The 26,963-nt window shown below is 39.3% G+C and overlaps 1 protein-coding gene across 2 annotated transcripts in view; it reads right to left on the reverse strand.

Moving 5' to 3' along the window:
- LOC149776357 (uncharacterized) overlaps positions 1-5,772 on the reverse strand; it is a 48,857-nt gene extending 43,085 nt beyond the window's left edge. For both annotated transcript variants that reach the window (XM_089942894.1, XM_089942895.1), the window contains exon 1: positions 5,673-5,772. The gene's annotated coding sequence lies outside the window, so the exon portion shown is untranslated. The remainder of the gene's footprint in view (positions 1-5,672) is intronic.
- Positions 5,773-26,963: the final 21,191 nt, after the last annotated feature.

Raw genomic sequence — 26,963 nt, forward strand, 5'->3', positions numbered from 1 at the left:
TCATCGATGATGAAACCAATGCCAGAGAACTAATATGCAAGTGTGACCTTTGGCAGACTTAGAAAGTGCAAATATGTGGGAGCTGGGAGGTATCAATCTGCAAACAAAACTGCAAGTCATTGTGCTGCAGACCCAACTGTATCAAAGATTTACAAATCCACTTACCTGATCTTGGGACACACACAAGGCATAATATCAACACCTTCACACATATATATATATATATATATATATATATATATATATATATATATATATATATATAAACTTATTAATTACCTTGTAACTGTAATATTTGTAAGTAGCAGGGATTCACTGACTTTTCTAGCCCTAAGTTACACTCAGGCAGTTTGTCATACTGCTGATTCAATAAATAACTGGCATTTCATAGACTGTTTTGATGCATGTCACTAAAAATGCAACTCGTGAGATTTCTTTGACGTCTGTATGGAAATAAAAGCCACTCGTTAGAAATGATTAACTAGCAGGAGGATCACATTCAAAACACGATTGATTTTAGGAAAATGCTGCGCCCACAAGTGACATCTATATGCCATTTACATAACAATTACAGGAGATTCGATACAAACTGCTCAACTAACAACTAAATGGACAAAGATACAAGTTCTCAAAGCCTTCTCAAAAGTCAGCTTCTTAGATATTTTGATGCCTGTCACTGATTTGAAGGTGACTACATGATAATTGTTATGTAAATGGATAACATAAGTGTTCACAAATCCTTGAGTTGTGAGTATAAATAAACCATTGCATAGTCCTGCTTTAATTCTGTCTCTTGAAAATGTAACTATTTCCAAAATCTTTTCAACGTATCCCTTTATCTGTCTAAATACATGTACATGTTTGCTTTTGCTCTTCCATCTATATGTGCATTCAATCTCTTTCTAATCTACATTTATTATTTATATGTATATTTTCACAACTTTATCAGTATATGGTTGTAAAGTGCCAACAGAGATTCAAAGGAAACAAAAGCTTCAATAAATATAAAACATTTCATTAAAATATACCATATTTTATCTTATTGTTTTATTCACGTTGACAATTATGTTTGGGGCAAGCTCAAATTTTCCAAGGACAAATTCAATTTTCCAGTCAGCTTGCCCAAGGCAAGCTAACTTTTAAATTTTTTTAAATCCCTATGTATGCGTGCAAAACCTGGATGGTCTACAGACACCATGCCAAGTAGATGAACAATTTTTGTATGTGCTGCAAAAGGAAAATGATGAGCATAAGATGGTTGTTGTTGTTGTTGTTGTTGTTGTTGTTGTTGTGGGGTTTAATGCCATTTTTCAGCACACGATAGGCTATACATGGCAGCCAGTATTAATGGTGGAGGAAGAACCTACGAAAACCCCGGAAAGAACCACCGACCCACGAGAAGCTACTGGCAAGCTTTCTCACATACCCACATTTGCCAAATCCAAGACTCAAACCCACGCAGACTGAGGTGAGATGGCAGTGATCCGTAACGGAGAGCGCTTTAGACCACTCGGGGCCCCCATGGATAAGATTGCAGGACAGGGTCCCAGATAGGGAGGTTATCACACAAGCAGGCATTTGAAGCATTCACACTTTGCTGACAAGACGGGCAAGCTGTGTTACCAGGATGTAAGAAGAGCAAGTTAACTACTGTACCACAGACCTTCCATGCTGAACTGAGGAAGGGAAAGTGATCTCAGGGTGGTCAGAAGAAATGCTTCTAAGATTCCCTCAAGCCATCATTCAAACATCTGAACATTGACCCTGACTCTTCAAAAGATCTCGAACAAGATGGCTCCACCATTAATGCAGTCTCATCCATAATGGGGCAATAAACTTTGAATAGAGGAGAAGTGCAGTGGTAGTGCAGAAGCATGAGCAGCATAAATCTTGCAAGTACAATGCATAATCTATTGATCATGTATGTATGTATGTATGTATGTCCCCTGAGATAAAAGGTGAATATGTTTAAAAAAAAAGGACATAAAATGCAAGAAACAAGGATTAGTGTTTTGTTATTGTTGGTTTACACAGCACTTTTAACACATTACTGATGCCAAGAAAATGGGAGCTGAAAGACTCCGAATGTCAGCTGACCTGAGCTGGCCTGAGTGGTTTCAAACCCATCACCCATGGATTACAAATCCGTTGCACTACAAGTTAACTAATATAGCTCACCCAAAATGAACAAGATCAATAGAATTCTTAAAATACTGGGTCAGACTTTGTTATATCAACTGCATTCTTTTAAAAAGTCGAAGATTATCTGTGGTGGTACATCATTATCAAGTTTCTTAACTGTGCTCACATCATGAAATTTCTGTGCAGTGAAATGGAAGTTGATTTACCAAATTGTCAGTAGACATGGGCAAGGTATGCACTGGTTGACCTTAAACATTTTTCCCATAATGCAAAGTAACATGACTCCAAAGCCAATTATACTTGAGAGAAGGACCTCATTAATGAATAATAAACACTCCAACAAAAGTTTACACGTAAAAAAAGAGAAGATACATTGTCATATATGGGCAAATAATGGTACTGGAGTTTATCTATGATGTCTTTTTTATCATTTGTTTCAGGGTCACTAGATAACTTAGTGGTCCAAAGTACATGCCTTTACTAATGACTGCCTTCTGACCTCTGTCCACATGGGTTCCAGTCTCTGGCTCTGCAAACTTGCCATTAGCCTTCTCTGGGTTCCTCCACCTGTTAAACTGGGAGCCAAGAATAGCCTATCATGTGCTGAAATATGGTATTAAACCCAAAACAACAACTCTAACAACATTTGTTGCAGACAAGACAAATATCATAGCAAAACCAATGGAAATCAGAGGATGTCCCACTTTTAAAACTTTTAATCAATTTTCCCCAAAGACTTTAAACATTTCATCCCATGACCTTGACCTCTGACATTTTGATCTGTCCTCTGCAAGACTGTTCTCCTGGTCCTTTGTGTACAAGGACTGACCATTTAATTGTCTTGGTCCCATGTCCACTTCTATACAAACAATTACTTGTCCCTTGAAAAGTTTGTAGCTTCATCCAGATTTGTTTATGCACTCAAAGATGAGACTTTGTATACAATCTTGGATGGGTAAATTTATGTACAATGTCTGATGGCAACCTATCAGTGATCATCTACTGCTGCCAATAGAAGATATTCCCTTTAAAACTGTATCAACTGATTATAAAGACAGAAGGGCAATATGTGTCTTACATTTGCTGCTGGCAAAGACTGGCATGTCCCCATATTCACTAAATGCAAAAGAGGTGAAAGATTGTTGTTGTTATAGGGTTTAACACCATTATTCAGCATGAGATGGGCTATACATGGAGGCCAGTATAACTAGTGGAGGAAGAACCCAGGGAAGACCCTGGGAAGAACCACCAACCCATGAAAAGCTACTGGCAGACAGAGGTGAGATGGCAGTGATCCTGAACAGTAAGTGCTTTAGACCACTAGGCCACTCGGCACTCTGGGGTGAAAGACAAGGCAATGATTATCGTGATATACCAGTAGGAGACCAGTGATGCATTGGTACTGTTGACAAGGAATACCATACCATCTATATTCCTTTATAAGTTGCATCAAACTGCAAACAAAGACCTTGATCTGCAGTAGCATAATGAGCAAGCAGATCTGGGTTTATGTTATGTTGTTTGTTCAACTGATCACTCCTAACCAAGTGCAAAGACCCAGATCTGCCAATGCATTATGCAATGCAGATCTGGGTTTGTGATGTTTGCAGTTGGGCTAAACTTATAAGCGAGTATATATGTTAACTTCATGAACAATCATTCAATTTTTTAATACTTCTAAAACATAATTTATCTACAAATGCAAGATAATATTACAGGCAGCTAAACACTAAATTCTTTTTCAAACAAATTTTAAACCTCAGATTTTAATAACCTCTTGAAAACCTCAGATTTTAATAACCTCTTGAAAACCTCAGATTTTAATAACCTCTTGAAAACCTCAGATTTTAATAACCTCTTAAGAAGCTCATCTAGTAGAATATTCTGCAAATGTTCCATTAATAAGCACAAGTATAGAAGCTGCTGCTTCCATAATCTGATGCATTTTAAGTGCTTTAGTTTTAAACTTTAACAAAAATTACTTATAACTTTAATTTGCTATTAATATGGCTTACATTGCTTACACTTTCTTTCTTACCTATTTTATAGATACCACATATATATTGGTTAATTTTAGCTCTGCCACATGGGTCCTGTACAGTGATTTAGCTTTAACTTCATTTTGCAATGTGAATTGTGTCACTGTGACTGTGACCTCTGACATTTTAATATTTCTTCTGTAAGACTGCTCTCCTGGTCCCATATGTAAAAGGACTGATGATTTCAATTTTTGGCCCATGTTGCCCAGCTCTGACTTCCTTTTAGGTCTGAAGTTTTCAGTTACTTTAAACAAAATCCTAGGTATTTGTTTTCATGCTTCCATGTATTTGCTGCCTGCTTTATATATTCTTCAAATTAAGAAATAATAAAGGGGACTATTGTACTGTATGTATGTATGTATGTATGTATGTATGTGTGCATATGTATGTATGTAGATATTAATGATTCTTAGAGTTAAATTGTTTTATTGTTTATAGTCAATAAAACTGCTCCAATTAACTAATGTTTCTTATTATGTTAGTGCAAACTGACTCAAACAGATGTGTCTATTTCCTATTAAAAGTTGTATCAGTATACAATTTCCCTGTTAAGGGCCTCGTAAATACTCGATTTACACTGTACACTGTACTTATAAGACAGTGTCAACCTCAACTCTATCACACAATACAGGAAAATAAACTGGGGGATATATTCAAATCCGGATTGAGTATCTGTACAGAAGACAAGTACACAGCGCTGCTAATCCAAGTCGCGTACATTTTGTTTCCGAATTAACAGGAACAGAAGCCGACTATAATACAAAGACCCAATACAAATTGATGTAAATTTATGTGCCAACAAACATTAACTACTGATGCCCTTTGAGCCATATAAATGCATATATCTGCAAGGATATACTTAGACCCAATGTATATCTGTACCTACATAGTTTGACCTATCCAGTAACCCGGATACATGTACACCTTTTTTTATTATATATTTATACAAGCAGCAACCTGCAACGTTTGCCCTCGTCGATATCATTATGTTGATAGCTAGCTAGATCCTTCTATTTACCGATGTTCATTGTTAACACGGCACACCTATTTGGAGTAGCTCCATTTACATGACCATGAATGCTAACGTTCCCGTTGTTCTATGCCGTTCGTAAACATGTTACTATTTTTATCACTGACTACCGCAAACAGCAATCGATAAATGTAAAGACAGATTATTCACAAAGCAGGAAATTTATGTTGCCTTGCAACGCAAGTATTAATACATTGTACATTAGCTGCATAAACTTTATTCTTAAAGCAGGAAGTTAAACTGTATAAACAGATACTAATTTCAATCTCTGTATGAGCTCACTCTGTTGTAGAAACAAACAGAACTCAAGTAACGTAAAATACCATAGCGACTGTGGGTCTATCATTTACGTTTCGCAGGTGCCATAATTGGGTCAAACCAATGATTAAACAGTCAAATAACTACAGTTTCGTTATATGTGAAATTTCAGCAACAAATATTACTAATACAAATTCCCTTACCTATTTTGAGACTTGCAAACGTGGGATTTTGGTTTGAACACGTTGTAGGCATTTCATTCCAATTTTAGTTCCTCTTGTCGGCTCGCTTAGCAAGTGTCTGCTTGAACTTGTTTTCTTCTAAAAATAGATCTACCTGTAGCCGCTTACGGCATGGACAAAAACAAACCCCAATGGAGTTAGCGTAAAAGCTAAAATTAGATTTATTCGTTATATTTCACACAAGGATAATTAATTTGTATAGTAAAATACCGTGAGTCAGCAGTGTTAGAAGTCAATGGTTTCTTGGTGGCAATCTCTTAATTTAATCTTTGTACAATTCATATAGGGATCTAAATCTTTTTGTGTGGATAAGGTTGTCGCATTACTACAGGCTAGAATAAAAACATCCTTCTCAGCATGTTTTCTGGAACATTTTAAGTGACGTTTTATTTGTGCATGCGTGTGTGTTTAATGATGCATGACATTCGCCCCATATGCATGCCTCAGTTATTTATCAGTTTCAAACACAATGATGGAATTCTTCGTATGTGCAAGATCCGAACTTGACGCAGTAGGTAGCAAGAAACTGCCAGCTCCATTTCAATGATTAAAATCCCAATAGCTGATGGCAGTGGAGCAATACATACGGTCAATATACGTTTCATATTAAGAAAAATACTAAATTTCTGACGTTAAAATTGCCAACGTCCTGACATATTAACCTACATTTTACGTAATTGCTGTCAAGGTCCTAAACTATTAACCTAGATTTGACGTTAATACTGCCAATATACTGACATACTAACCTAGATTAGACGTTAATACTGCCAATATACTGACATACTAACCTAGATTGGACGTTAATACTGCCAAGATACTGACATACTAACCTAGATTTGACGTTAATACTGCCAAGGTACTGACATATTAACCAACAAAGATAGTCTGACCTTGAGTTTTCTCGCATCATATCGTGTTTATATTAAAGTTAGCATTGTGGAGATCTTTCCTCTAGGAAACGATACAACTTTCATCTAAAGTGAATTCTCGTTTCGGTTTATGGTATGACATTTTTTTAAAAACCAAATGTCAAGGTAATATTTATGTATCAAACGGATAATAAAACACAAGATGTTTCCAATGAATGCGTTGCTATTTCAGTCTTTGCTAGATTAAGATTTTTGATGCATTTTAAGAACTGTATATACACTGTACTACATGAAATGCATTATTGCTGTCAGAATAAAAATAATAGACAGAGACAAACTTTAAAATAATAAGAAACTTTAGCTCATGGGATCTATTTTACTGACTATAAACAATAATATTACAATTAGCTTAAGCAATCGGACATGCATACAAATATTGTTGTTGTTGTAGGGTTTAACGCCATTTTTCAGCACACGATAGGCTATACATGGCGGCCAGTATTAATGGTGGAGGAAGAACCCGGGAAATCCCCGGAAAGAACCACCGACCCTCGAGAAGCTACTGGCAAGCTTTCTCACATATCCACATTGGCCAAATCCGAGACTCGAACCCATGCAGACAGAGGTGAGATGGCAGTGATCCGTGCATACAAATATACGTACATATATAATTTTGTGTAACTACTTATTAAAAAAAGATGTTTTTATTCTAAAAATACATATCCCCACCACAATGTATAATTTCTATTTTAAAAAGTTCAATGGAGAGAGCAGTTTACATGAATGGATTACATACAGTGTTAACATATACATGCATAATGACAGGGCACAACCCCTACCCTACACTTCAGATGCTCCTATTTAAGAGTTTATTAATGCAAAATGTTTGGAGAATCCGAAAATCACGACGATTTGGGAATATTTATAGCTCATAAAGAATGCAAAATATATTATACTCTGTGTAAAATATATCGTAAAGTTTCTAAGATACAGTGTGTGTGTGTGTGTGTGTGTGTGTGTGTGTGTGTGTGTGATGTTTTGTGTGGGTGAGTGGTGTCGTCTATGTATTTGGCGGGGGCGAGTAGTCTTATGTGCTCACCGTTATGTATCACTTGCATATCTCACCTCTTTTAGCGTGCGTTCGAGCGTCGGCTGGACCAGCGTGGATGTGTGAGATAGAGTCCCGTGCGTCGGTGGTTCTTCTCGGAGTATTCCCGAGTTCTTCCTACGCAAAATATATACTGGCTACCATGTATAGACAATCATCTGCTAATAAATGGCGTTAAACCCATCTACAACGAAACAACAACATATACTGACATTCATGTATAGTCGTCGTGTGTGTGTGTGTGTGTGTACACTGATGTTTTGAGTGGATGTTTAGTGCCTTGAGTGTTTGCATGTGTGTGGTGTGCTCTGTGGTGTTGGTCGTGTGTGACTGCTGTGTGTTGTTGTGTTCGTTGGTGTTTGCTGTTGTGTTCTGTGTGTTATCATGTGTTTTTTGATTTGGTGTTTGGCGTGGTGGTCTGTTATCGCATGACATTCGACTGCGGTGTCTTGTGTTTAATATTTAACGTCGATCTGTGCTGTCGTTTTGTGTATATAGTTTAAAGATTGGCGAGGGTCAAGGGTCATAGGGTCGGATCAGGTCAAGTGGTGGGAAGTCCAAAATTTCAAAAGGGCTCTGACTTTCCTCTAAAGGGCACCAAATCAAAAACGTCTATGTGTTTATTTACTTACAGAGTGCATAACACCCAATAAACATTCGTAAGAAGAAAATGATGGTAAAATTTCAAGCGACAAGTGTCTAAGTTTGTGTGCTTACGTTGGCTTTTTTGGGAGGGGAAGTGACCGGGGTATCCGGAAACTCCAGCCCGCCCCCCCCCCCTTGCTAAATGCACGATAATGACAGTGTTTACATTAAAGGAAAAGTCTATTGTGCATCTATATGTATCCAAAATGTGATGACGTATCACAGTCAGCTAGAAGGTAAGGATTTAAGAACAGATTATAATATTGTGCAACACAGAGTAATAGATTACATACTAATGCACCACATAAGGAATTAGAGAGTCTCAATGGCGTCTAAAGGAGGATCGAAGATGACACGTTTTCATGTGCTTTGACTATGATATCGGTCAATTTACATAAGGACAAAAATGATTTCGAATCCGAGGGACACTAATTAATGAAATAATCAAAATAATGAGAAGATCTGTCTTAAAATTACTTTTCTTTCGGTTAGCTCTTTGTCTTGATACAATTTCGATCTGGTATGTTGGTCTTGAGGCTCGTTTATGTTAACTTCAAATCAATATTACTTCTCAAGACATGGCTTTACAATTCTAACCAGGGCCGGGTTAAGGCTTTGGGAGGCCCGGGGCGCTTAACATGGCGGGGTGGGGGTGGGGTGGCTTATAGATCTGAAAGGAGTCGTTAAACGTTCATTTACATCTGTGAAAATTATTATAGTTATATCAGGCTAAGTATTAGAAGGTTTATACCTATATATGTTTTATTTAAATACATGCACTTTTATCCATCTCAACAAATGGGGGGGGGGGCTGTGATTGAGGAGGGGGCACGAGCCCCCTTGTGCCCACCCATCCCTTAATCCAGCCCTTTTTTTAACAAGCTAAGAAATAGGTGATCTGACACCAGTGTTAATTTCATATGAAATTTATGAGCGCAGCTGTATTGTGTCATTCCTATCTTTTGCAAGCAGTGGAGAGCAAAATATTTAATTAAACACAACTTCATTCCTTTTATGCAAATATAATATAAATGTGACATTTTATTTATCACATAACGAAACAAAGGAACGTAAGTGGAACAATTCAACCGTTATTAATTTGCAATACCTGAAGTTAGCAACTCGGTCAGACGCTTATCTTCTCTGTTGCCTTGATAAAGTTACATTTTTACGCCTGTTTGTTATAATAACTAAACTTCAGTTATGGATATGTTTTTGCCACAGACTTATAATGCGAGCTGAATTAGCAAACAGGTAGAAATACCAAGATATTAAGAAGTCAATAATTTAAAATTTTCAGATGCGAATAATCAAACTCATATTTTTCAGTATAGACCCATTCATAATGCAAACTTCTGTGTAGAGAAAATATCTTATTTGCGGCTTTTTTTTCTCCCTATTGGTCCACATTTGCTTGAATCACGTGGTTTCAATTCCTCACTAAAGGAGTCAGGTGCTAATTGAAACAAGAAGTGTTGCAAAGTCAAGCATGTAAAAAAACTAAATTTCCACAAATAGAACATCTATTTTTTCCAGTTACAAATATGATAATTTCTCAAAAGATTCTGTTCACAAAAGGTTGTATTTGCTTTACAGTACAGTCCTTGCTTTTGTAGTATATGGCTGAATTTAATATTAAATGGCTGAATTTAACATTATATGGTTGAATTTAATATTATCTGGCTGAATTTAACATTATATGGCTGAATTTAATATTATCTGGCTGAAATAAACATTATGTGACTGACTTAATAAAATATGGCTGAAAAATATTACATCGCTGAATTAAATATTCAATGACTGAATCCCACCCTGAGTTATGTTCAATGAGGTAGGCAACATTTGGAAAGGAAAGTCGCATAATAAATAGTGGCGAAGGGGTTTCTTGCCTACATGTTTCGAACTGAACACATGACCGATTGAAACAGCTGTGAAATATACAATACAATTCACACAGTGCATCAAAATAGCATGTAAAAGAGCTTTCTTTACTCGGTTTTGCCAAATTTTCACTTCAGTTTTAATCAATACCTTCAACTTATTAAAACAAAATCTTATTAAGAAAACATTATAATACACGGTAGTCTTTGAGACTAAAACGTCATGTATTCAGAATGGGAATACTGAACAAAATGACCTCCAGTAAGACCGTTATGACCTATGTGGTCTTATATTCGTTGACGCCCATAAAAAGTATAAATAAAAATGACTGAAAATATGTATTTTGCATTGATATTAAGTTTTGCATATATTTAGGACAGAAATAATTCAGTTTCGCTTCATCGTAATTTAAAAACTAAAACATATGCTTAAGTACAGGCCCCGATGATTCATGCTCATTCCATGATTCACGCATAAAAAACTAGGTCAAATTTTGCTCAGCACTGCATTAGAATGCGTTAGTTATATTGCTCTTGCATAAAACGGGGTCAGAAATTACGCAAAAAATGTCACTGGTAGTGTTTATGTCTCCCGTGTACATACAGTACAAGCGACAGAAATTACTAAACAGCGTGTCAACATTGATTTTTATGTAGCTCATACGTAAAATTAGGTCACAAATCCCTCAACACTGCTTCACAAGTCACTTTTTACGTGAATAAAAACTGCCTTAGAAATCTCTCAACACTGCCTTATCGGTACTTTCATTTGAATAATACAAAGAACCAAGTAAGAGAGTGCACATACAAAATTGTACTACCAGAAAGAACCCCCCACCTTCTATGTCACTCAAAATCATTTACTGCATGCAAAATTTGATAGAAAAGCGCTAAACAGCAAGAAAGTTCTTCGTTTCTGTTTATTTACATTTTTGTTTAAAAAGCAGATTAGAGTATTGTGTCCGATTAAGTAGCTTGTCCTTTCTATACGTGAGCCGATGAATCTTATTTTAAAACCACTCCGGTTGCCTAAAGTGGTTAGAGCGTCCGCCTCGGATGCATGAGGTCGCTGGTTCGAAAGACTTATAAAAATGGTACTAGCAGCTGCGTCGCTATGCGATCAGCATTAATAATTAGTGCTAGGAGTGGTTGGCCTGGTGTCAGGACAATGTGACTGGTCGGACAGGATTGCTACATGTCTGAGGCATGATGCCCCAGTGCTAGACATCACTATAAACTGTCATATCACAGATACCGAAGCGAATCGACTGAAAAAGAGTTAAAGCTACGTTAAAAAATCCAAATCACACACACACACACACACACACACACACAAACACACACACACACACACACACACACACACACACACACACATTATTATCAAGCTGAAACAAGAAAAACAACATGTCACCAGTGAGTATTTCTTAAAACTTTGTTATCTACGTAATGTATTCGCTAATAAATCGAGTTCAGTTGCAAACTGCATAGAACCAGATAAACCGTCGCATAATTCGCCAGAAGATCTGGTTCTCTGATGAATGTAACGAGTAGTCAGTGAACAAACACCACAGACCCAGATCTAAATGTGCATAATGCAATGACAGATCACAGCATATGGGTTTTTTTTTTGTTGTAGCAATTGGACTCGGTTTATAAACGAGTTTTAACAGCAGACAGTGACTGCACTGTACGATGGCACATCTTTTACAAAACTGAATAGTTTATTTTACGAATATAACGTGATTACCTACTTCGATGAGAAATACCTGAATAAATAATGTAATTAGTATATCGTCCTTCTGTATATTACGGTTGAATATACGTGAGGCATTTGAGAAGATCATTTTGGAAATATTCATGAATTTTGGAAGTTGAATAAGAAGCTATTATACTTTTTAAATCAAAGTACCTTTCACCCCTGCGTATAATAATGTGAGTAGTCCTTGTTCTGATATATAACATCGCGCACATAGTTTAGCTCCTAGATTCAAGTGTAGCACGTGCAAGATGTAACTGCAGTGCGTACATTCCGTAAAAAGTCTCATGAATGGATATTAACAGTTTTTAAACAATAAAATAATAAACATGAACAGTGCATTATTATTAGCAAAGAAAACCAAAGGAACAAAACAGAATCTAAAGAACCTTGTAATATTTGGTGTTTATGTGTTGTATTTTTGCAACATAGTGCAGCAGTGGAGTCAAACTCAGTATAAAGATTTAATTAATACATGTACTCTTTTAGCATTCACAATTATGAATTTTACATATTATAAGTTTAACATTTTTTGTTTGTTTTTACCGAGTCTTTTTCACATCATTTGTACTATTGTTGTATCATGTAGAATGGATGCCTTTATAGAATTATAAAATTGTTTTAGAAAATGCCTGGTGGCTTTGAGTTATGAAGGTTGCTGAAATAATTTTTACCATGTATAAACGTTTGCTAGAATTTCAGCTAGTAAGAAAAACAATTTTTCGGGGAGATCTACCTGTTTTATAATTTGTAACTCGCGGCAAAATGCGGCAACAAAGAAACATGGGGTAAACCCCATTCGTTCCCAAAGATACTAATAAATTTTTTGTCCACTACAAACCATCGTTTGGGATGTTAAATTTAGATATGTCTGTTTAACCTTTCAAATGTATACGTTATGTAAGTTGTGCGCCTTTGGTAAAATTTGAATGATGAAAATTTTGATATAATTGCTTAGAAATCGGTACGTATTTCACTCCTTAACAAACAATGTTACCATGTTTCTCAAGATTTCATAATAAATTGCACGTGCACAATTTTTGTCACAACGGCGGCATCTACTGTAAATTTATAGGACTATTTATCCGATTAAGACACTATATATCTGCAGACATAAATGTACATGAAATATTAAATGTTATTAAGGACTGCCGTATAAGTATAAACTTATTCACCTCTCTCTCTCTCTCTGATGCATGTAATGAAAGAAAATATGTCGAGGGTTAAAAAAAAACCCTGATAAAGCTAATGAAATATTCGAAGATAATTTACATAACATATTGTATTAGTGTTAGGCAGTAATAAACAAGAACTGATAGCAAAAACATATTGTTACATGTTAATAGATAAAGTATGAGACTACGGATATGGACTAGAAATCAGGGAGTTATTATTTTAACTCGAAGTCCGTACCAGAACCTTGTCAAGGAATTGCAAAGAGATACCGGGTTTATACAAATCTCGCAGTTGCTATCATGAATGTATGGACCGAGGTAAATAGCTCCTCATCGGCTTCAAAATATTGCAAGGAGTTATCCATTAGCAGCGAACATATGTCTTCATTATGGAACAATGCTCGTATTGTACTATTCTTAATAATATATTTGGTACAGTCAAATAAATGTTCTAGCCTTGCTGGTTCACTATAGAAACAATCGTTATTTAATGACAAATGATTTTTTTGAAGAGATCATCGTTTAGTGAGGTACACACGAATCGAAATCTTGTATATAAAATCTTGCATTAGCTCACATTTAATTGTAACTAGAAAGAATACATGGACGATTTTTCCCTTATCCATAAACAGAGAATCAAATCCGTAATAGTCTCTAGTAGAAATAAATTTTCATAAATGTTTTGTTCTGGGGAGAGAGCGTTTGGAAGTTATTTCCGTCACGAAGTTTTCTAATAGTTACAGACTGGACCCTTGGTGTAAGCAAAGTCTGTAAAAGTGTGACATTGTTTTGCCGTATTATTTTATTTATATAGGTAACGACCTTCTGTCCCCCATGACTTTTGTTCATTTTAGCAAAAGAGGCACATATTATGTGTAACTCGTGGATTAATAATCAACGAAAACGAAGTTGCAAAAATGGCTAGAGTCATAAAAGATAGAGACAATGACATAGATCAGTAACCGGTAAAACGCCTCTGTGATTGTTTTACTAGACCTTTATTGTCTGTAAATCCGATACCACACGGTTCCTTATCTGTGCACAGAGTTTTTAGCGATTTTTCATTTCCGCCATCACAGTCTCGAACTCGGCCATGCTAATTATTTTATCCCCGAAGGTCACATAATACAGTTTGCTAATTGTATTGAATCTACTTTGTGCTGCTGCAAGCAGTTCTGAATAAATTCATATTTGTGAATGTAGCTGTACCGACATTATTTTAAAAGCACCACCCGCACACCGGTTACTAACGCTATAGCCCCAACAAGAATTCCGATTGGTGTATTTATTATGGTTGCTGTTGTTGTTCCCACGATTCCAACCACACCCAGAACAACAGTCACTGCCATGGCTGGGTACCCGAGTTCCCGAATGGTGTAAAGCGCTCACCGTCACGGATCATTGTGATCTCACTTCTTTTTGAGTGTGTCTTAGTCTCGGGTTCGGCCAATGTGGGTATGCGAGAAAGCTTGCCAGTAGCTTCTCGTGGGTCCGTGGTTCTTTCCTGGGTTTTCCCTGGTTCTTCCTCCACCATTTATACTGGCCCCAATGTATAGCCTATCTTGTGCTGACAATGGCGTTAAATCATACAACAACAACTGAAATGGCGAGTCTACAAATTGCGTTAGTGGCAGGCATGCACGTTTCTATTCTACAAGTAACGCGGTTCTCTTTTTGATTTCATTTTTCAGTTAAATTCGACTATTTTTTCACGTCGGTACCATTTAACGCCCATCATAGTTCTTCTATTTAATAATGTAACTGTGTAATAAAATAGCTTCGAAGGCTGACGTTAGCATGATGCAACATTTACACGCACTTCTAACCACTTACCCTTTTATTACTGGCATAACTGTCATAAAATCATAGAAAATGTCTGCTTGGGAAGCATCTAAATTTCCGGCGATTGTGCGTTCCGGAGTCTAATACCCTTGTCATTGAAATAGCATACCGAATACACCACTGAATATTGTTTTAAACGATCGTTCTTGTCGTCGTCATTGCTGAATAACAGTTGAGACCTTTTTGTTTCAGCTGAATCAATGTTGGTATAACACATTCATTGGTAAAGGTAACTGGAGTGAATGCAGTTGTAAATTCCACTTCGTCATTGTAGAAACAGTCCCGTAGTGTTTTCGCACCTGGTGGTGTAGTCAATGATTGGGTATTGTAAGGTGCTAATGCGATTCCTTTAAGTTTGCTTCGAGTTGGTGGTCCTAATGGTTAATGTGTATTCGACACGTCAGAAGATTAATTTTACTGTATACGAGGGTCTGGTAACACTGCTTTGAAGCAGTTATTCATTGACAAGTGTAACAATATTACTATCAATGTTAGCATCCGCTGTCACCCGATCCAAAGCCTTTTTGGTCACTTTCGCAACAAAAAGCCAAGATGCCGCTGATCTTTTATTAACGTTATCATTCGAGCCCGCCCACATTTAGATCCGATAAAACAGGTAGAATCCGGATTCGTGCACTTTTAAAATGTGATATTTATGTACATCAAACCCATTGTTAAGAGAATGGAAAATGAGCTGACTATTTGATAAGTTCATTAAGTTAGTGTTTTCCTCTCTTTCTTTGATTAGTATTCATTGACTTTGGATACATGAACTTATTACACGTTGTGGTGCGCGCGCATTTTAGCGATTTGTTCATCCACGTATTGTTTTGTCGTATCATTAGCACCATGATGTACTCTTCGACATAAGCCATCGACACACCGTCATTTCCGATCTTACCGTTTTCAGTGGTCTCAACCAGGTTCTTTGAAAGAGCTCCTCTCAGCCTGATAATAACCTCCTGAATGTCCACGTTTGACGTTTGTACTCTTTTGAAAAGGGTCGACACCATCAACAACCAGGGTGGCCAACTCAGTCAATTCAAATTTGGGGGCATACCTGTGCAGATCAACATTAGCTCCTTGTCGTCGAGTGATTGAATGGCCGTACATATCAATAGGCATGTTCGTATGAGTTTAAACGTAATTTAAGATGTGTTTTCGGGTTTGGTGTTGAGAAAGCTTTGCTTCCCACAAGTGGGTGCAACTTTTCCACAACAAGATGATCACATATTATCCCATCTAAACGGGTTTATATTGGCATAGTTTGATATACCAGTGGTCGATGTCGGCGCTAGCGCCCCTGGTTAAATAATCAGCAATTTCATGTGATGGTAGTAGTGAATGGGGTGAGATTAGCGACAGTGGGAATTAGCATTAAAAACACCTCCTGGGTAAGATTAGCGACAATGGAAATTTAACATTAACCACCCTGGGTAAGATTAGCGACAATGGAAATTTAACATGGGCAAAAAACCCTGGGTAAGATTAGCGACAATGGAATTTAACATTGGAGAAAGGAAAAAAAGGAAATATCCATTTTAGCGACAAAGGCATTCGAACAATGGAAAAAAATATCGATTCTAGGGACAAAGGCAATTGAACATGGGGAATAGAATTTAGGTCTGTCTAGGGGCAAGGGGAATTGAACATGGGAATAGAGTTTGGGTTTGTCTAGGGACAAAGGGGAATTGAACATGTTAGAAAAAAAAAAACTACTTTAGGGACAAGGGGAATTGAACATGGGATTTTTTTTTAAAAAAAAAATTTAAAAAAGGGGTAGGCAATCGAAAGGCTATCTCTTTTCGAGAAATGTGGGTGGCCCTGAAAAGGGCCTTTGGTTTTCTTCTTCTTCTAATTTCTTCTATTTCTCCACCAACTTCTTGTTTTCTCTCCTACACTCTTTCTCTTCTTTTCTTTCTTTTCTTCCTTCTTTTTATCTTCTTTCTGCTTCTCCTCCTCTTCTTTCTTCCTCTTCTCATTTTCTTCTTCCTTTTCAATTTTTTCGTTCCATACTCTCATCCTTATCCTTTCCTCTTCATCCTCCTTCTCCTCTTTTATTTCTTTCATCACAGCACTTATCATTTCCTTTACTTTTCTTAAGTTGTTAATCTCCATCTTCACTTTATGTGGGCTATAAGAATAGTGATCCTCGTTTAACCTCACTAACATTTACTCCATCATACCTAAATTGTCCAGGACGTCTTGCAATGTTTTCATTTTATCGAGCTGGTTCGAAGCCATCTTCTTTTTTATTCTTTGTAGAATGATTTGAACGACGAATACTGTGGATTCTTATAGTGAAAGCGCGGACGTGAAGGAAAACATCACCCTACTTTTTCATTTCATATAATATACTATTATACATAAGTGAATCAGCAATAAACTAACCCCAAATCTACTATCCACACAATCGCACGTGATCGGTTACAAAACCCAGACTATACTCTCCACATACGCTAAGAAACAATAAACAAACCCCAAATCTACTATTTACACACGCAAATCATTAAAACAAAATCCATAATCTACTATCCACACAATCGTACGTGAGCGGTTACAAAACCCAAACTATACTCTCCACATACGCTAAGAAGCAATAAACAAACCCCAAATCTACTATTTACACACGCAAATCATTAAAACAAAATCCATAATCTACTATCCACACAATCGTACGTGAGCGGTTACAAAACCCAAACTATACTCTCCACATACGCTAAGAAACAATAAACAAAATCCATAATCTACTATCCACACAATCGTACGTGAGCGGTTACAAAACCCAAACTATACTCTCCACATACGCTAAGAAACAATAAACAAACCCAAATCTACTATCCACACAACCATACGTGAGCGCTTGCAAACACACACACACACACACACACACACACACACACACACACACACACACACAAAAGAAAAAAAAGAGTCAGTGTTTATATTCACACTACTCTACCTACACACATTGGCAAATCGATTGTTATCTTTTCTAGAGATTGGGGTAGCCCTGAAAAGGGCTGTTTTTTAACTCCAGATGCACCTATCTAATGCTGGCACCTTCCTGGTCTGGCACCACACACACATCTTCGACTCCAGTCTCCTTGCCAATTCACCCTTGTTGCTGTAAGCGCAGAGGCGGGTTGAGTGGCTTCACTATTCAAATCTTCTGTCTCTGGAATAGTGAAGACTTCCCTTTCTCTTCTTCTATTTCTTATTCTAGGATGAATTGGCATCCTTACCTCCTGTTGTAAATGTGGTGTAGCTACAGGTTGGGGAGATGTTCTTGCCTTAGGTGTCACCTTGCACACAGGGTTCATCATAGGGTGACACCTGATCTCTCTCTTTCTTTCCTCCTCTTCTTTCATTTTTCTCTCTTCCTCCTCCTGTTCTATCCTGGCTTCTTCCACAAGGGCCTCCGCAGCCAGCTCGTTCAGGAGGCATCTGGCATATTCCAGGTGCATCTGGAGTTCAAAAAGTTTTTCAAGTCTGCTACTCATTTTTATTGTTGATCAATCAACAAGGGTAGCTAGACTGTCCAGCGAGTTTCAATTTATAGTGAAAGCGTGGACGTGAAGGAAAACATCCCCCTAAAAACATAAAATTGATCTTACCTAGATCATGACCAAACAACGCGCGGACCTAAAAGAAACACTCACTCACTTTTTTATACTACCCATTCCTATTCTAAAAAAATTTCATTAATCACTTCAATATACTATCCACATACGCAAAGCAATCCAATCAAACCCCTAAATCTACTCTCCCCACACCTCAAACAGTCAAAAACATGATCTTAATCTACTATCCACACCAACGTACGTGTGATGTTACAAACACAAACACACAAACACATACACTCGCACTATTAAAAAAAGAGTCAGTGTTTATATTCACACTACTCTACCTACACACATTGGCAAATTGATGGTTATTTCTTTTCTATAGTATTGGGTAGCCCTGAAAGGGCTGTTTTTTTCTTTTTTTTTTTGTTTGCTATGGCAATCTTTTAGTTTCTAAGAATGCGATGTCCTCTGAGGATAGACTTTCTGGCGATAGGTCTGCTTCTTCGGAAAGAGAAGAAGAACTCTTTGGTGTCGATACGACAATCGACAAAGCCTCCCTCAGGTTCAGGTTCCTGCTGCTGTTGCTGCTGCTGTTGTTGTTGTTGCTGTTACTGCTGTCTCTGAAGTCTGTACTTCTCTGTCCATTCTTCTTTCTCCCTGTTCACTTCTTCTCTGAAGAGCTCTTCTATCAGGTCTTCAGTGACTTTTAACATTCTCACATTCTCTTTCTCCTCTGGCTTCGGTATCAGACTGTGTCTGACCTTATGCAAATTCACGTAGGCTTCGTTTAGCTTAGCTAGTTTGGAGCACATCTTCGTAGGAGGATGAGTCGACAATGGATGGTAAGACTGGAAACTTCCCCGGGTCTTAAAGTCAAAGCGCGGACGTGAAGGAAAACATCCCTCTACGGTATTCGAGCCGCAACGTTCAATGAGTGTCATGAGAGGGATAGTAAGAAGTCAAAGAGCATGAATCAACATTCTTATAGCCAAACATAAGACAAAGGCATTTTTTTCAAAACACAACATTTTTTTAATTCAAAATCACTTAACATTAACCAAGAACTCTAACATTTTTTAACAATAATCCAACAATATAACATCAAACATTTTTTTCAAATGACAAACATTTTTTTCAATTTACACTCTACTTTGAACAGGGTTGGCAACATTGTGAATGAAATTGTGATTTCCACTGTTGCAAGTCACTGAGTCATGGATGGACACTACGTTTCCTAGCTGAAGACAACAAAATAAGCATACTAGTCACAAAATCAACGATTTACTTTCTCATCCTTTCTAGAAAAATCACGATCAAAATAAGTCACTAAATGTTCTTTTGCTGATAATAAGTGATCAATTTCGATCTCGACTTTCTCTTTGAATTTGTCAAAGAGGGCATTGATGTAATGGATGTCTCGAGTCGTTAATGGAGGACAGAAATGTTCACGCAAGTCTTTATACCACCAACGTAACACGTCTTTTTTAAACAGACTCCAAGCTTCGTCCAGATATTCGTTGAATTTTTCTTCTTGTTTGATGTTTTGACATCCATAGTAATCATGCTTCATCCATATCGTAATTGTGTCTGCCAGGTATGTAGCACAGTAGGAGACCAATTGCTGTTCTTGTTCTGGACATCTCGACTTGATCACGATGTCCTTTAGGTCTTTGTGATGGGATTCTCCTTCCACGGTCTCCTCACATTCCATCTTCAAAGCTTCTCCACTAAGTAAAGAGGGAGAACAGTCTTCCATAGCTTCTAATAGTCTAGAATGACTTCTCTCAAACTGTTGATTTCTATGGTATTATCGAATTCTGCATACAGGATGACGTTCACTGTCTCTTTCAGTGGTTCTGTAAACTGAAGTTCCACACGAATCTGGCCAGATTTTATAGGGTGGAAATGTCCCTCGTCGCTGCCCTGGTCTGGAGTGAAATCGAAAGCCCACAAAGCATAGCCTTCTGCGTAATCTTCGTACGTAATGCCGTGACTGGTGTTGGTTCCTAACTGTCCGGTGGCTTCGTACAGGGACAAGTACGACCTCAAGTAATTCTTCTTGTCAAAGTTAGGTTCGAAAGGTCGGGTACACAAGACCTTGCCATCGCGACTGACTTCGATTTTCTTCACGTCGAAGTGTTGAAAGTTGAAAGGATTTTGAGTGAAGGCTCCGTTGAAGGCTGAATTCAGGACCATACCAAGGATTAAACGTTTGGGTAACTGTCCTTGAAACAGATGATCTTCGATCACTGATTGTTGGTTAGCGGGAATGGTGAACGTTTTCACTTCCACACGTCGTATGAGATACTTGGCGGTCGTTCTGCTCAACGTCTGACTGATGTCGTTTCCCACTTTAGGTAACACTTCCACGCGTCGTACGCAGAGTTTGGCCTCCTCGATTTTGCTTTTGGGATTGCCACCAGTAGTAGCATCAGCATCAGCCAACAAATGGAAAGCGGCACTGCTAAGATTCAGTCTCAAGCGGACATTTACACCGTTCAGCAAATATTTCTCTTGCAACCACATGTCCAAATGCAAACGATCCATCAGTTCTAAACTCTTTCCATTTAATATTTTGTTTCTTCGTTCTACAAATCCCTCATTGGTGTCTGCTTTTTTTTTTGGTCTTCACTAATACCTGTTTTATCAAAATCGCCCGCTTCGTCAGGTTCCCATAGCACGCAAGCATTGAGATGGGTGTTCTTGGCATCTATTCCGTACGTCAAAAGATTTTCCAGGTAGGCACGGTAAGGGTAAGTATCCATGCTGATGCTGACCAGTTTATTATTCAAGTACAAGTCCACTGAGCTGAACAAGGAATGCATGAAATTGTTGACGGGAGCTACTTTCTCTTCGCCGCTTATAGAATCTCCTCCCTTATCTAGAACTTTGACTTTCAAGTACAAGTAACTGCTATTCAGATCGATGTAATCTTCGGGCTGTCCCTTGATTTCAAACTCGATGGGAGCGGAATCCGTCAATGAGGAGACGGGATGAAATTCCACCCATTGGGATTCATTGGGGGGCATGGCAAACAGATCCAGTTCCGACTTGGAACAGGCGCATGACTCTCGGTGCATCATTTTTTTTTTGTTGCTGTGTTTCAATAATCGAAAACGTCTAAGTCTCGAACGGTTCTTCTTTTCTTTGCCTTTCTAGCTTGAAGTCTGGTGAAAGGGTGTTTTCTTCGTCGTCTCTTTCTGCCTTGTCCTTGCTGAATGCTTGACTCGGTAGCGTGCAGGGCATTTATAGGTGTGTCTCGTTGGCCCAAAAGGTCTTTACCGGTTTGCAGCAAGACATTTTTACCTGCCCTCATGAAAGCTTCTTTAGGGTTTTGTTTGTCGATGATGACATTTTGGAGAAATTATTTGCCTTGCGTCAGTGCCGCATCTTTCAAGGCGTGCAATCCGCGTGTCACCGTCGGTTTCGACACCGGAGCCATCGAACGAAAGGCCGATTTTAACATATCTCCTAAACCGTGTCCTCGCTGTCGAGCAACCCCTCGGTACACTGGATACATGACTTACGAGTCGTGAGAGAACCGTTTTCGAAAATGGAGTTTCACCGTGACTTTTCCTTTGGTGAATGGAATATTTTGTCCCAAATCTCCTTTTATAGCAATGTTGACCGTGTCCAAATACGACTTGCTGACAGGCAAATAGTGAGGATGGACAAATTGCTGTAGACGTGATAAGTGTTTCCACCTTCCTCGTCAGTGGCCGTGGCAGAATTTACTTTGAAAGGAATGACACGCAGTAACGGCACAGAGGTGTGTCCCACCACGTTGTACTCCACCACATCGGAGTACACGAAGATCAAATTCAGTCCCTGGTTCAGTTCTACCGGGAAACGAAAATACCTCGCAAAATGCCCGTTGTTGTCAATATCTGCTATGTGAATCTTTTTGGTCTGCTTATCCGTGACCATATTGAGGTCTCCACCCAAAATGTCATACAATTCAGGGCAAAATTTAATACGTATACTTTTTTCCTCACTTTCAAATCTGATGAGTAGACGGTGAGACAGTTTGTGGTACTCCATGGTGACACGTTTTTTTAGTCCGGTCAGAACTTTGTCAGAGGCTGCATAGATTTTGTCAGCGATGGCCTCCACCAGATGTTGACCACTAAAATAATGGCCTGAATTAATTTTAAAGTGATAAATGTAAAAAGGAGGAGAAGTGTCACTGCTGCTGCGGGGTATTGGGGTCTTGGGAAGTGATTTATGTTGAGAAGTGGTCGTCATGGTTTGCTGCACTGTTGGGTCCAGAATTTCAACGTCAAAAGTGTTTTGAGTTTCAGTGATGTTTTTGATTTGTGTTGGGTGAATCATTTCTACCAAAGCCACTTCCCAATGGGCTTCGTGATCTAAAGGGATGGCCTGAGGTAATTTGGCCGTGTAACAGCACAACGTGTTGTGGGGAAACACCTCCATGGAACTGTCACTGGGTAAGGTTAAGAAAAATTGGTTTTGGTGACTCATAATTCCAGAGTTCTGTGGCTGTCCAAGAGGTTACTGGACGTCAGAGGCGTGTCTCCGCTCAAAATGGGGTTCTGGTTGTGGTTGGAGTGGTGACTGGCGCTGGCACTGGACACAAGGTTCCCGTGGTTTCCGTTCGAGGAGAATTTCAGGGAGGGATTGGGAAGCAGGTAACCGATGCAACTGCTCAATAAAATGGTCCACAATTGTTTGTCTCCTTGTTGCAAACTCAAATTGGCAATGGCTGCCCCGATGACACAATACACCACGAAGATTTGGCAGAAAAAGACGATTTGCGTTTTAGGCACACGTTCTCCGCACCACACCCACAAGGGTTGTTTTTGTAAATCTTGCAGAGAAGAACTAGGTGAAGGAGTGGTCGACGTAGCTGCGTCTGTGTGAAAGGGCATGATGGTCACTTCTTTTTATAGTCGATGACTTGCGAAGCGTCGATCCAAGAATCAAAACTGGGTGGATATCCTTTCCAACGTACCTTGACTTCTTTGACACGTCGTTTGCCCACTTTACGAGTTCTGCGTTCGAGAATGCTTTCGATGTCGTACACGTCGTCTTCTTTTTTGGTGACACGTTGTAACTCGGGCAAATAAAACGTTCCTTTGAGCACTTCTCCGTTCATGTCTTCCAATTTATAGACGACAGGATGACGGCCATGCACTCGTCCAGTGACACGAAACAATTCGGTCGTCCAGTTAGGTAAGTAACCTTTATCGAAAGTGCGTTTGGTTTTGCCAATGCGCACCCAATCTCCTACGGTCAACTCTCCACTTTTCTTGGGGACAGCCCACGTCGGGGACGTACCAAACAGACGCTGAAACACCAGCACTTCGTTCTCGGGAGTCACTTCTTGCGGGGAACGTCCGATGCTTCGATGGTAAGATTGGTTGTACGCTTGCACCAGGTGCGGTAAGATGTCGATGTACTTCAGAGTGTGGTGATGCGTAAAATATTTCCACATGCGTTCTTTCAAAGTGCGTTGAAAACGTTCCACGATGCTGGCTTTGGTTTCGGGATTCTCGGTGGTAAAAAAATGAATGTCACGTTTCTTTAATTCTTTTTGGAAAGCTTGGTTCAGAAATTAGGTACCTTTGTCCGTTTGCCATCGAAGAGGGTGACGGCCACTTTGTTTCAACACTCGTTGCAGGGCTCGCACGAACTCGCTGCTCGATTTGGAAGTCAAGGGCACGACCCGGGCAAATTTGAAAAAGACGTCGATGACACAAAACAAATATTTGTAGCCACGATTGTAGCTGGCCAAATGAGAGACATCGGCTAAATCGGCTTGCCATTGATGATCGATGCCTTCCACTCGGGTGCGACTTCTGGCAAACTTGCGTCGAATGGGTTTGTGTAAAGTGTAGGTAGCTTATTCTTGTAACCATCGTTGCACTTGAGGTAAACGGAGACTTTTCAATGGAGTTTTGGCAGCACGATACAATTTTTGAACTCCTGCGTAACCTGCAGGATGAAAGGGATCGTAGTAAATGCTGGCTAAGACTTTTTCCATTTTTTTTGTGTTTGTGTGTTAATAAGACACCCACTCTTGGAGGATGCTACTCTTTTTCTCTTGGGGTATTTTCTTGGATTGCAATGATTTGCGTGTGCGACCGGCAATAGGTGTTGAAGAGGAGGATGTCTGAGCGGGGGATATCGGTTCTTGTTTCACTTCTGTCTTCACTTCTGTCTTCACTTTCTTTTTCTCTTGTGATGAAGAAGGGGTGGCCATCATCTTTTGAATCCATCCAATTCTGGAGGTAGGTGGTGTTGTTAACTTGCGTACTTTTTCTGGTGGAGTTTGAAACCCTTCTTCTTCTTCTTCTCCTTTTTCTGTCTTGGTCACTGGTAGTGGTGGTACTGGTACTGGTACTGGTGATGGTGCTGGACTTTTCATCAAGGTCTTAAAATCTTTCAGAGTGGGTAGAGCTGTTTCGTCTAAAGCTTTCTGGTGAAAGAGTTGCAGTCGTTGCAAGAGTTGACCGTACTTTTGCGATTTTTCTGTTTCGGACAAATCTTGGCGATCCATCAAGGACTGCAATTCGTGTTGCAACTGGGACATCTCGCTCAAATGGGGATTGGGAGGTAAATGCGGGGTGCGTTGTTCTTGCCACCTATGGTATTCCATCCATCGTTTGTAAGGCACTAAAGCTAGTTTTCGTCCTTCAATGGGGTTGTCAGGGGTCGATTCTGAGATCTTGGGACTTCAGAGGACCTTTTTATCTTGCTCCCACCAGTCCTCCCAGCATGGTTCCCAAGATTCCTTTCAGTAAGGGACCTAACAAGAGGGGTAAAATGCCTCCACGTTGGACCAACATCTTCTTCTTTTGACGAATGGGAATTTTCTTTTGAACCATTTGGCGAAGAACGTGACGATGTTTACCTAAGCATTGTTTCTGGTGTTTGGACAAAGGGATCCTGCCTTTCAAGTCGTTCAAACAACATTCGCACACGGTATCGATGACCTCTTTGGAGGCCGATTGAATGAGTTTTTTTCGTAGGGGTGGAGAAGCTTTGGACAGGACAGATAACATGTCCCCATGTTTAACTAAACGAGGAGGCAGACCTTTTCTTTTCTTTCCTTGGGGCTGTTTAGAAGAGGGATGTCTTCTGGAGGGTGACATCTTTGAGTCTTCAGCACCAAAAACACTGATACCCCTACTTGGTCACAGACCTTTTTTATACTGGAACGCGTCGCCACTGATTGTCTTTACGTCGTTTGAGGACAGGCATGACACGTCGTGCAGGGGTACGTAACGGACTAAATCGAGCCAGTTCTTGCTTGGACAAATCCAGTAAACTTTGTAACATGCCCGATCTTTCTTGAACTTTGATTTTGGGAGAAGGTACTTTGTGAGCAGCAGCCACTGCCTCTAAATTGGAGGGTCCTGCCACTGGGGAAGTTCTTTTTGGGGTCATCAACGGAGATGTTCTTGGTGTGATCAACGTCTCCAAGTACTCTTCAGTTCTTGGTGTCATCAACGGAGAAGTGGATGAACGTGAGGCTGCCGGAGACGCAGTCACAGCCGTGGCAGGTCGTGGTTTGCGAGTGTAAGGTTGCGTCATGGCCGAAGAAGTGCCTCTCTTGCGACTAGTTTTCTTCTGTGGACTTTTCTTTTTCTGGGGGCTTCTTTTCTTTTTCCGGGGTGGTGGTGTCTGGTAAGAGGAGAGTACCGGCACTGGAGAAGTTCTCCTTGGGGACCTGGTCTTTTTCTTAGTCTTGGAGCTTCGTTTGACTTTTTTCTTGGGGAGAAGTTTGGGGGCATTAGGATCCCATCTTAAGAGAGAGCGAATGATGACCCCTCCTAGAGTACCGCTTCCTCCAGGTTTCAAAATGATTTGTTTTTTGGTTTGAGTGTCGATGCGGGGATCGGCCAGTTGGACCAAAGCGACTTTGTTTCGATCAAAAAAGCGTTTGGTTTGATGAGGAATCTGAATGATCCCTTGGAGTAATTGACGTGCCGTCACCGTGAACCATCGTAAGACTTCTTTGAGACTAGCTTCTAAGACACGAGCTCGTATTTGTGGATTTTTTTATCGACTGATGCCATACAAGGCACGAATCAATTTGACGGGAAGATGCGGCTGAAGGGACGTCATGTTCAAAATGTGTGTGAGACTGACGAAAAGGGTCTGAGGTTTTTATAGATTTTTTATGTGGAGTGAAATTAAGTCGAGGACGGACACGTGTACAGGACAGGCCCTCCGTCTTGGCACCAGTGGTGAAACAAGTGGGTACGAAATCGCAAATCCTCGGGGGTCGTAGGTTTCAAATCGACGAGTAAATAGGCGTGTGGAGTTTGAGTGACATGCTAGTACGCCTGAGTCAGCCAAGGTGTTCCTAACTGTTTGGCTAAGACTTGCACTTGCGATTTATCTCGAGGGCTTTTAAACAAGACCACGTAATGCGCATT

Source organism: Sinohyriopsis cumingii, chromosome 18 (genome assembly GCF_028554795.1).
Source record: "Sinohyriopsis cumingii isolate HCF-2022 chromosome 18, ASM2855479v2, whole genome shotgun sequence".
Classification (NCBI taxonomy): Eukaryota; Metazoa; Mollusca; class Bivalvia; order Unionida; family Unionidae; genus Sinohyriopsis; species Sinohyriopsis cumingii.